At 39.3% G+C, this 11,718-nt stretch overlaps 1 long non-coding RNA gene across 3 annotated transcripts; it reads left to right on the top strand.

Moving 5' to 3' along the window:
- Window positions 1-5,389: 5,389 nt before the first annotated feature.
- Window positions 5,390-11,718, top strand: LOC108875508 (uncharacterized). 3 transcript variants are annotated; one of them, XR_007809198.1, is made up of 7 exons: window positions 5,390-5,535; window positions 7,172-7,233; window positions 8,103-8,578; window positions 8,860-9,305; window positions 10,013-10,481; window positions 10,779-11,240; window positions 11,524-11,718. It is a non-coding gene; the product is annotated as an uncharacterized LOC108875508 (long non-coding RNA). The 3 variants fall into 3 exon arrangements; XR_007809197.1 differs by having other exon boundaries at window positions 10,013-10,495; XR_001959885.2 differs by lacking the exon at window positions 10,013-10,481 and having other exon boundaries at window positions 5,391-5,535.

The following is an 11,718-nucleotide window of genomic DNA, read 5'->3' as shown; positions in this document are numbered from 1 at the left end:
GGATCAAATCACAAATTATGCTTCTTGTCACTTTTTATTCCTGCTTTGCCAAAAATGTCTGTGTGCGCGCGCGTGTGTGTGTGTGTTTTTATGTTTGCTTGTTTTCCTTGTTTACCATTGTCTTACTGTTTATGCAAGCCTGTGATGACTGTTTGTTGTCAGTGTATAGGATGTATAGGGGGGAGGAACATGATTGCCTTTTTTCTTATTTTGGACATTGACTGACTTTTAACAACAATGTTGCTGTTACACTGCAAAGCAAAAGCTTTAAAAGGAATCTAATGTGAAACTCAATTTTGAAATATTACTTTTATGGGTCTTTAATTGAATTATTTTTTAAAAGCTGTATTTTCTTTAAGAAACACTGGATTCAGTTCTAACCATCACCTTTTGACAGAAACGACTTTTTCTTTTTTTTTAGACCCACTGGAACCTGCTTTGTACGGTCGAGATAGCCTACTAAAATATATTATGTAATTTCAGTCATTCTTTGGAAATATGACTTAAATATTTCCTCATGTACAAAAAGAAAAAAATTATTTATCTTAATTTTATTGCCTTTTTGTGTTTCATTAAAAAAAAAGATTCTCACAAAATAAAACATCATGATTGTTTTCTTTTCCCCCCTCTTTTCCTGTTGGGTGTGAGTCCTCTGAATACTGCCTTGTGCTCATCAATGCCGATCATTTGTCTGCTGTAAGAAAATGGACCACAGAAGAAAGCGTGGAAAGAATGAGAAGGGAGGAGGAAGGGAAAAAAAGAGAAAAAGCACGAGAGGAGGAAGCAATTTGAAACTGTAGCTGTGGCCGATAGAAGGGGGAAGAATGGGGGAGAGAAAGGGAAACTGTATCTAGGGCTGTTTCATGAGAGACGGCGGGCAGGATAAAGTCTCCTTGTACAGGTGGGTCAGGTATTCAGAATAATAAAAACGGAAGAGGACCATTAAGAGAACAAAGCGAGGGTATCAGCTTTCAGCCTGCAAAATATTTCAAATCCTCACTCTGTGCATATGTGGATACATGTGTGTATATGTAAATGCAGCTAATCAGACATTACACGCTAGGCCTGTGCGTACACCAATATAAATCCACAATGTGTGAATACATTCCTGTACTTCCATGAGTTTATTGCTTGCCTCTGTCTGTGTGTGTGTGTGTAATGCGAGAGCTGGGAAGAACATTTGAGATTATCCCCTGCAGGGTGTGGAGTTTCTGGGACAAAGTGCGCAAATTTACTGCATTTTATTTGAAACTTCCTGCGACATATTCACACCTTTTATCGCACCGTAACTGGAGCCTTCGTGACGCAGCTTATTGCAACACTGAAGTCTGGATGGAGGATTTACCTTTGACCTCAAATTACAGTCTGGCTGCTTTGTGTCACAGCGCGTAGAGAGCTTGAACGCCGGGCCGTAAACTTTATTTTACTCTGAGCTGTGTTTTTAATGTCAGCCCCTCCTTCACTGTTTTTCTTCTCTGCCAGCTCTCTGCTTTACTTGTCAATACAGGAAAAGTTGACTCACCTTTTTTTTTTTTTTTTAAAATAACTCTGCTAATGGTCCTTGGCCATAGTTTGAAATCACACACACACAAGTACAGGCCCTTTGTCCAGCGGTATGTGTGTGTGTTTGCTTTCTTTTTGTCTTCTGTGTTTAGCTGTTTCGGCAGTTTAACTTGTTATTACAAAGATATGAAACATTACGCCTGCCAGTCTGACCACACACACACACACACTCATATATGCTCACTGTTGGGCTTTTACATCCTCCTCATCAGCTCCTCAATCAACCAACGCCTTCAAAACACACAGACATTAAGTGCAGTCTTTGACTCCTTATCAGTGGGTTTGCATTGGGCTTATCTGGTTGACATTGTTAAACTACTTTACCCAGAATGCTGCAGGAGATAGGGGCACAATGGGAGGCTGGGGGTGCCCTCTGGGTTAATGAGAGAAGGCTTTCACGTCGTAAGAGCAAACATGACGCGAACTGATTTGTGTGCCTGAGACTGTGTATGTAAAGGGTCAAGGTGTCACAGAAAGGTGTGGCAGGTTTTTTTCTCTTAAAAAAAAAATCCCTCTTGGGGCTGGTGGACAGAAGCAGAGACAACACATCTCGAGGAGTCCAAAGGCTAGCCATCGTAACCGGCTCTATCAGTGCAAATGCATGTGTTTGTGTGTGTTGTTATGTGCTTCTATTTGCGTGAGTGTGTGTAGCCGTGTTCTCCTTTATTAGGCGGATTGGAAGAGAAATGGAGAAAAAGAGACGGGCCGAGCAATGAAATTAAAAATTGGTAGAATGAAAAAGGAGAGGTTGTGTACCTGAGTGTGTGTGTTTGTTTGTGTGTGTGTGTGTATGTGTGTTTGTGTGTTGGAGGGGCTCCAATCCAGAGAAAGCCCCTCATTTAGATATAGCCCGAACATGTCACTGAAGTGAATGAATGGCTGTCAGCTGCATTGGGATGCTTGTGTGCAAGTGTGTGTGTGTGTGTGTGTACAGGTTTGTGTGTGCGTGCGTGTGTGTGTGTGTGTGTGTGTATGTGTGTACAGGTTTGTGTGTGCATGCATGTGTGTGTGCATGGGCTGGGGTATATTCAGGTCACTCAGAGTGGGAGTAAGGAGATCAGCGGTCTTCTCCGCATCACCTCATCCATCGTTCATATGAGCCTCTGTGAGCTCGCCACCGGTATCCATCTTAGCCTGTGTGTGTGTGTGTGCACGTGTGTGACATTGTAGATGTCCGTATAGCCAATCTGACTCATTGGTAGTTGTGCAACGTATTCTGTGGCAACAGATGGTAGGCTTACATAAATCATGGATTCTTGGCAGTGCAGAAGTCATGTCCATGCTCTGCTACATTACAACACCAACAAACCTTCACTGTTCTTTCTCTTTCCTCCAATTTTATGACTTGTTTCACTTTCTGGCCCATTTCACTGAACATATAAAGACAAAAATAGATGATTCAGTCCTCTATAATGCCACAGACAACAGGCCATATGTAGATTTAGAGGAGGATATTTTCAGTTCAACAGTGGAACATACATCAGAGATCAACAGTAAATATCAGGATCTGGTTTCCTGAAATGGCTGAGGTTTGTTTTTACACTTGCTGTGTAAGTTGTTTTGGGTCAATTAATTAATTTATTATTTTAAATTAATATTTAGTCAGTTATTTATATTTTATTTTGACCATATTTCACAGATTTATTTTGACAGTGTGATATGTTTTCCTATTTTAAGGTATGTCTTTTCATCTTTAATTCCATTAATTGAGTTTAAAAAATAATGATGATGTTTTCTATAATTTACTAATTACTCCAAAGGAAAATCTATGTTAAATCCCCTAAAATATAATTACCAAATAATTTTATTTTTCATATAAATAAAACAGGAAAATGACTGAATCCACAGAGAAAGTAAAACAACAAATTAACATAAATATTATCTCATTTTAGAATATTAATTTTAAAAAATGATATGTCAAAATAAAAGTGTAGTCCCAAACGTGTTGTATATGCTGTATATTTTTCCATTTACCCCTGGTGTTCTATGAGGGGAAATACAGTAAAGAGAGCTGAGAGAAGAAAGGGAAGAAAGGCTAAACGCTGTGGAGGAAAAAGGGATGCAGAGGAGCCGAGGGGGCAGAGGAAGAGCAGGAGATGAGGAGTGTTTTATAGCTGGTGTTCTGGCCCGGGGCCATCTAGGGTCAAACTCTCTCCAATAACCTTCTAATCCACAAGATTTTAACACAAAACTGCAGAAAAAACACCACGATGATATGACTTCCTCTCCTTAATGCAGACAAGACACACACACACACCAGGCTGTGCATTGCACAGAGCAGTTCTGGTGGTTATCGCTGATGCTGGTATTTGATATTTGGAATAGTAGAGGAGTCTTGGCCGACTCGAGGCTGCCTGCCCCGACAGTCAGAGTAGGTCAAACATCCTGTAAAGTCTTAGTGGACACAGCAACCCGAGCCACAGACACCTGATAGCTGCTGTGTGGGAATGTGTGTGTGATATTTATGATATGATCTGGATGCAGGGTGGAATTTATATGTGTTTGTGTGTGTGTGAGAGAGAGACACTTGATTGCCAAGCTTGCCAATTCTACTCCAGTGACAGCAGGAGAAAAGATATGTACAGTATATTTATATAAAACAACCGGTGCAAACCTGCCTATGCACACACACACACATTCCTCGAACAGCCCTGTATGTTCTTTCTTCCTGATGTGTTGTCAGCTACACTGCGGGGGTCATCAAAATACCTGTAACCATACACCCGTCTGGATGTAACATGTACAGTAAATTAACGTGAAACCCGAACAGTGTGACAGTGTTGAAGGATTTATCTCCTCACGTGCTCCTATCACCACTTTAAATGTGAATTGATGCAACATTCGTGATGTTAGCGAGCAGACAGTCAGGTTGCATTTCCTTACATTTCATCAGATTTTCTCAGACTTACACATATTAAATTAACACTGCACCACAACCTCACCATAACTTTTTACAGTGATAATAAGAACACTGAGCCAATTGCTAAATATCTCTGTAAACAAGCATTTCTCTAAAGACAGTACATTTTCAGTACAGTACCTTAAACCAACAGCAACCAACAGTGAAGATATGTTCCAAAAAGTAAGACAGTATTAAATGCTAAAATTGTTAATACCATGGTTAATTCGTGTTGAGCATTAATATATTTGTGATGTTATGTGGAAAATGAGTCATCATTCAGTAGGACGCTTTAGACTAAAATCACTGCAGTTTAAACTGTGTTTTGGGCATTTTTTAATGAGAAAGTGATACTGTATGTGATATATAACGACTTGGCAGGTTATTAGTAAGAGTTTACAAATAATTTCTTAACTTTTTACATTGACAGGCATATTCATATGGCATCTTTATATGTGCAGTGCTAAACTTTAGCACTAATTTCTCCTGTTATTACTTACACTTCAGTCTATTTGTTGTCTGTTCTCCACAGCTAGACTCTGGATATATTATTATACATCCATGTATTTATTTTAAATCACTATTAAACAGCAAATTGTATTTAATATTGCAAAAATAAAAATGAATGCACAAATGTGGAGCTGAAGCTGCTTTATTTGTGACTATTTTCTGAAGTGGGTATGAGCCACATGTAATTCGTAATAGCTTTGTTTTTGGATATATGGCTCTATGATCCAGACCTTATTGGTACCCTACCTTCCCCTATAAGACCAATCAGAGAAGGTTGGCCAATTGGCGTTCTTTCTGCCGATGTTGGTTTGCGTGTGTTGTCATTGGTCACGTCTTGTGTCGTCATCGGTCATGACCGTGTGGGAGGAGCGTAGAGAGGAAGTTTGCAAACAGATTTAAACCCACGTTTGAGACGCTGTCTCTGTTTGTCGGTGCTACGAGAAAAAATTAATCACCGATTAAAAGTTACTTAACGAAGAAGCCCGGATACTAAAAGAAGCATTGGAGCTGTTTTTTGTCGAACATGAGTGACGCTGAACGCTAAACACACCCGCAGCGCGAAGGTAAGGCTAAGGAGCGAACTAGCTAACGGCTATCATTAGCAGCGAACTAGCTAACGGCTATCGTTAGCATTTACGTTAGCAGCGAGCGTTAGCATTAGTCTTCTCTTTTAGTGGCGTCTGTTGAACGTATTTCCATTTTCAGTCGTTTTTATCGTGTGGATAAGAGTGTGTTAGTGTTTCCGTGACTGAGGCGTCCCTGGCCCCCAACGTGGATGGATGAATGTCTGGATGGAGTCTTTTTAAATCCCTGTTGTATTTGTTTGCAATCACTTTACCGACATTTTGCATCTCTTATAATCTTGTCTTTCATCCTGGTCATTTTAATTCAGTTTATATCCGCCTAGGTCTGCTTTACGCCTGGATGTCGGCCTTAGTATTAGCGGGGAGCGTTAGCGTTAGCATTATCCTGTAATGATGCTTTTGGGGCCTTCCCCTTATTGTCGCCGTCTTTATTTGCGTGGGTTAAAGTGTGCTAGTGTTTCCGTGACTGAGGCGTCCCTGACATGAGTTGTGGGCACCTTGTGGAGGCAGAGTAACTGTTTTAACAGTCTGTCTATCATGTCATCATGATCTTTTTGAGTCTATTTGTGGCCTTATTGCATCATTTTGCGTCTTTATTTGGCTATTTCACATCTATTTATGGTCCGCTTTTTTGTCTCTTTGTGGTCGTTCTTACTGTATCTCTGTAGTTCTGTGTCCTTTTCTTATTATTTTACATTTGATTGAAGTCATTTTTGTTTCATTGCGCAGTTAAGCATCTCAATGTGATTGTTTTGCGCCTCAGTTTTTTTTGTCGTTTTTGTGTGTCTTTGTAGATTTGTGGCAGTCTATAGCTATCTGTTGAGCCACAGTTGTATATATTAGTAATGAGCAATTTGTTTGTGGTTTTGTAATACTTGATTGAGCTCAGTTATATGTACCACGAACGTGGACTCATTCAAACATATCTCAGATTAGCCGTTGTTAGCATCACCGGTTGATAACAACGTTCTACGCGGTATTTTGCTCATACAAACAGCGTAGCAACATGTCAACGGATAAAAACTGTACTGTGTGTATGACTGAATTAATGTGAAGCTAATGAGACAGAACTGCTATAAACAATTGTTGCTATTGGTGAGAGTAGCAGCCATCTTTGTTTGTTTTGTCGGGGTTGGTAGGTTTTGTCCGACTTTCCCGGTTGGAAATTCAACTTCATGAGGTGTTTGCAGTTGACTAGGAACTCAGGAACTCCGAGTTCTGAGTACACCTGGAACACACCATAATTTCACCGGGTATGCTAGTTGCAGCTGCAGCATTTCACCCAATAAGAAATACCGTCACGTTTTAATATCGCGAGATCTCGTGGCACAAGATCTCGTCCCACCTCTAGTAATTAGTCACTTGTTTGTACGGACATTTTAAAATATACTCTATGGTTTAGACTTGAGGCTTGATTTAGCAGAGTTTGGGTTTAAAGACTTGAAAACATTTCAAAATTTCCTATCTAAGATCTTAAAGTCAATATTTATGCTTTCATATTTTTTTTACATTGCTTTTCTCTTTTAGGCCAGTGTGGGTTTTAGTGGTAAAAAGTTTCCATCATTATTTTTTAACAGTTAGTCAGTGTTTAAAGTGTTGTTCTTGTGTTTTCCAGGTCTACTTGTTCAGCCTCTGCAGCTTGGACAGAGACACAAACATCACCTTCCAGACCAACAGGTATGTATCCAAAATATTTATTTACCCAGTCTGAAAAATATGTGATGATGAGCTGAATTATTGTCAGCAATCACTTGTTTTTTTCATTTAGTGTTACTGGGTAAATCCCAGATGGATTGTTATTGTTAAGGATCAGTATCAGGTAATGAAAAATATGTTAACTTCAGTTTGATTGTACATGATCAGAAATTCTTAATTATATGTATGTGCTAGGCAAACTATACCATACAAAACTATAGCAATTCTACAAATAGGATATTGGAGTGAGTTGTTAATTAGTGTGTTAATTTTAACTGTTAGTCAGAGGGTGATTTTAAAAGTATCTTTACAATATATAATGACCAGTTCTACATTTTTTTCACAAAAGCTTCTGTTAAGACCTTTGTAAATTTGGTTGTTTTTCATTAAACAAAAACAACACAAAACAATGGCTTTTAAAATATATGTTAATAAGAAGAAGGTTGAAATTTAAAATAATGATTCTGTATGTGACCGTCTGTGTGATACTCAGGCAAGTATGATAAACAACACAAGATAAAATCCTGCATTCAAAAATTGATTTAACTGATAGTATTTATTATTGTTGAGCAGTTCACAATAACATACATAGTTGCTTCAGTGATTAGCTGATAGACACACAATTAATGATCATTTTACTTTTTGCCAAATATTTGTTGTTGTTGGTTCTTCAGGAGGTGATGACAGTCAACTGTTCATTTTCTGAAACAGGCTCTAGTGTTTGTTAAATATTCTGCTTCAGCTGTAATGTTGAATATCCATCTGTTTATCTTTTCATAGTTAGTTGGTGAGGAATAGGTAGTAGTGTATTGATCATTTTCCTTTGTATGTTTCTCTTTGATTTCCTCCAGGTGTCACTATTTCATCCACAACATTGTTGCAGAGACATCGTCCACGATCGCAGAGACATGGTCCATGATCGGAGAGACATTGTTGAGGATGAGGGAGACATCGTCCACGATCAGAGACGTTGTCCACGATTGCAGAGACCTTGTCAAAGATGAGAGAGACGTTGTCCATGATCAGAGACATTGTCCCATGCTTCGTAGAGACCTTGCGATAGAATCGGCGGAGACGGGGGTCACCGATTTGACGGCACTGCCCGCGATCATGGAGACATTGTTGATGTTCACAGAGACACCGTCTATGATCTCAGAGACATCGTCCACAATCACAAAGACATTGTCCATGATCACAGAGACTTTGTCCATAATCTCAGAGACATTGTCCGCGATCACAGAGACGCAGTCCACGATCACAGAGAGCTATCGTACAATGAAGAAGTTCTTTGAGACCAGGACAGAGGCCTCCACGTAATTCACAAACAGTAAGTAATCTGCTATATGAAAATAATCTATTAAAGTAAAGTAAAAAGTAAAAGTAATGGCAAGAAAATCAAAAAATATCATAGTATAGTATGTAGTCAAAAACAGTAAAAAAAAAAATCATAGTATAGTAAGGCATCACAAATGGTCAAAAAATGTTAAATGTTCTGGTTCAGCTGTAATGCTGAATATTTATGTGTTTTCATGGTTAAACTGTTGCTGAGGAATAGGTAGGAGTGTATTGATCATTTTCCTTTGTATGTTTCTCTTTGATTCCCTCCAGGTGTCACCACTTTGTCCACGACATCGTCCACGATCGCAGAGACATGGTCCATGATCGGAGAGACATTGTTGAGGATGAGGGAGACATCGTCCACGATCAGAGACGTTGTCCACGATTGCAGAGACCTTGTCAAAGATGAGAGAGACGTTGTCCATGATCAGAGACATTGTCCCATGCTTCGTAGAGACCTTGCGATAGAATCGGCGGAGACGGGGGTCACCGATTTGACGGCACTGCCCGCGATCATGGAGACATTGTTGATGTTCACAGAGACACCGTCTATGATCTCAGAGACATCGTCCACAATTACAAAGACATTGTCCATGATCACAGAGACTTTGTCCATAATCTCAGAGACATTGTCCGCGATCACAGAGACGCAGTCCACGATCAGAGAGCTGTCGTGCAATGAGGAAATTCTTTGAGACCAGGACAGAGGCCTTCAGGTAATTCACAAACAACTTTACATCAACTGTCCAACACAGAGCACTGACATTAAACTGTTTATATTCAGTGGTCAGTATTAATAGAAGTCGTAATAAATCACAGTAGTAAGACATCAAAAACTGTCAAAAAAAGTCATAATGTAGAAAGACGTAAAAAAATGGCATAGTATAGTATGGTGTCTAGACAGTACTCTTTTATATTATTTAACCAAAAGAGACCCAGCAATTACCACCATGAGCAGCATTAGGTGACAGTGGCAAGAAAATCAAAAAATGTCATTTCATATAGTATGGCATCAAAAACAGTAATTACAAAAAACGTCATAGTATAGTAAGGCATGTAAAATGGTCATAAAATGTCATAGTATATCATGGCATCAAAAACCATCAAAAAATTCCATAGTATAATAAGGAGTATATAGTATGTAATTTAAAAAAACTCAATTTTTTAAAATCATATAATAAGGCATTAAAATGTCAAAAAACTGTCATACTATAACATATGTCAAAATGTCAAAAATTGCTACAGTATAGTAAAGAATCAAAAATGTCCAAAAAATGTCATGTTATAGTAAGGCATGTAAAACCATCAAATGTTGTGGTTCAGCTGTGATGTTGGATATTTTTCATGGTTAAATTGTTGATGAGGAATAGGTAGTAGTGTATTGATAATTTTCCTCTGTATGTTTCTTTTTGATTTCCTCCAGGTGTCACTATTTCATCCACAACATCGTCCACAATCGCAGAGACATCGTCCACGATCGCAGGGACATGGTCCATGATCGGAGAGACATTGTTGAGGATGAGGGAGACATCGTCCACGATCAGAGACATTGTCCATGATCGCAGAGACCTTGTCAAAGATGAGAGAGACGTTGTCCTTGATCAGAGACATTGTCCCATGCTTCGTAGAGACCTTGCGATAGAATCAGCGGAGACGGGGGTCACCGATTTGACGGCACTGCCCGCGATCATGGAGATATTGTTGATGTTCACAGAGACACCGTCTATGATCTCAGAGACATCGTCCACAATCACAAAGACATTGTCTGTGATCACAGAGACTTTGTCCATAATCTCAGAGACATTGTCCGCGATCACAGAGACGCAGTCCACGATCACAGAGAGTCTTTGTACAATGAAGAAGTTCTTTGAGACCAGGACAGAGGCCTCCAGGTAATTCACAAACAGTAAGTAATCTGCTATATGAAAATAATCTATTAAAGTAAAGTAAAAAGTAAAAGTAATGGCAAGAAAATCAAAAAATATCATAGTATAATATGTAGTCAAAAACAGTAAAAAAAAATAAATCATAGTATAGTAAGGCATCACAAATGGTCAAAAAATGTTAAATGTTCTGGTTCAGCTGTAATGCTGAATATTTATGTGTTTTCATGGTTAAACTGTTGCTGAGGAATAGGTAGGAGTGTATTGATCATTTTCCTTTGTATGTTTCTCTTTGATTCCCTCCAGGTGTCACCACTTTGTCCACGACATCGTCCACGATCGCAGAGACATGGTCCATGATCGGAGAGACATTGTTGAGGATGAGGGAGACATCGTCCACGATCAGAGACGTTGTCCACGATTGCAGAGACCTTGTCAAAGATGAGAGAGACGTTGTCCTTGATCAGAGACATTGTCCCATGCTTCGTAGAGACCTTGCGATAGAATCGGCGGAGACGGGGGTCACCGATTTGACGGCACTGCCCGCGATCATGGAGACATTGTTGATGTTCACAGAGACACCGTCTATGATCTCAGAGACATCGTCCACAATCACAAAGACATTGTCCATGATCACAGAGACTTTGTCCATAATCTCAGAGACATTGTCCGCGATCACAGAGACGCAGTCCACGATCACAGAGAGCTATCGTACAATGAAGAAGTTCTTTGAGACCAGGACAGAGGCCTCCACGTAATTCACAAACAGTAAGTAATCTGCTATATGAAAATAATCTATTAAAGTAAAGTAAAAAGTAAAAGTAATGGCAAGAAAATCAAAAAATATCATAGTATAATATGTAGTCAAAAACAGTAAAAAAAAATAAATCATAGTATAGTAAGGCATCACAAATGGTCAAAAAATGTTAAATATTCGGGTTCAGCTGTAATGTTGAATATTTATGTGTTTTCATGGTTAAACTGTTGCTGAGGAATAGGTAGGAGTGTATTGATCATTTTCCTTTGTATGTTTCTCTTTGATTCCCTCCAGGTGTCACCACTTTGTCCACGACATCGTCCACGATCGCAGAGACATGGTCCATGATCGGAGAGACATTGTTGAGGATGAGGGAGACATCGTCCACGATCAGAGACGTTGTCCACGATTGCAGAGACCTTGTCAAAGATGAGAGAGACGTTGTCCTTGATCAGAGACATTGTCCCATGCTTCGTAGAGACCTTGCGA

Source organism: Lates calcarifer, linkage group LG23 (assembly GCF_001640805.2).
Source record: "Lates calcarifer isolate ASB-BC8 linkage group LG23, TLL_Latcal_v3, whole genome shotgun sequence".
NCBI classification, from domain to species: Eukaryota; Metazoa; Chordata; class Actinopteri; family Centropomidae; genus Lates; species Lates calcarifer.
Note: the sequence above shows the minus strand (reverse complement) of the source record. Positions and strands in the feature narration are given on the sequence as shown.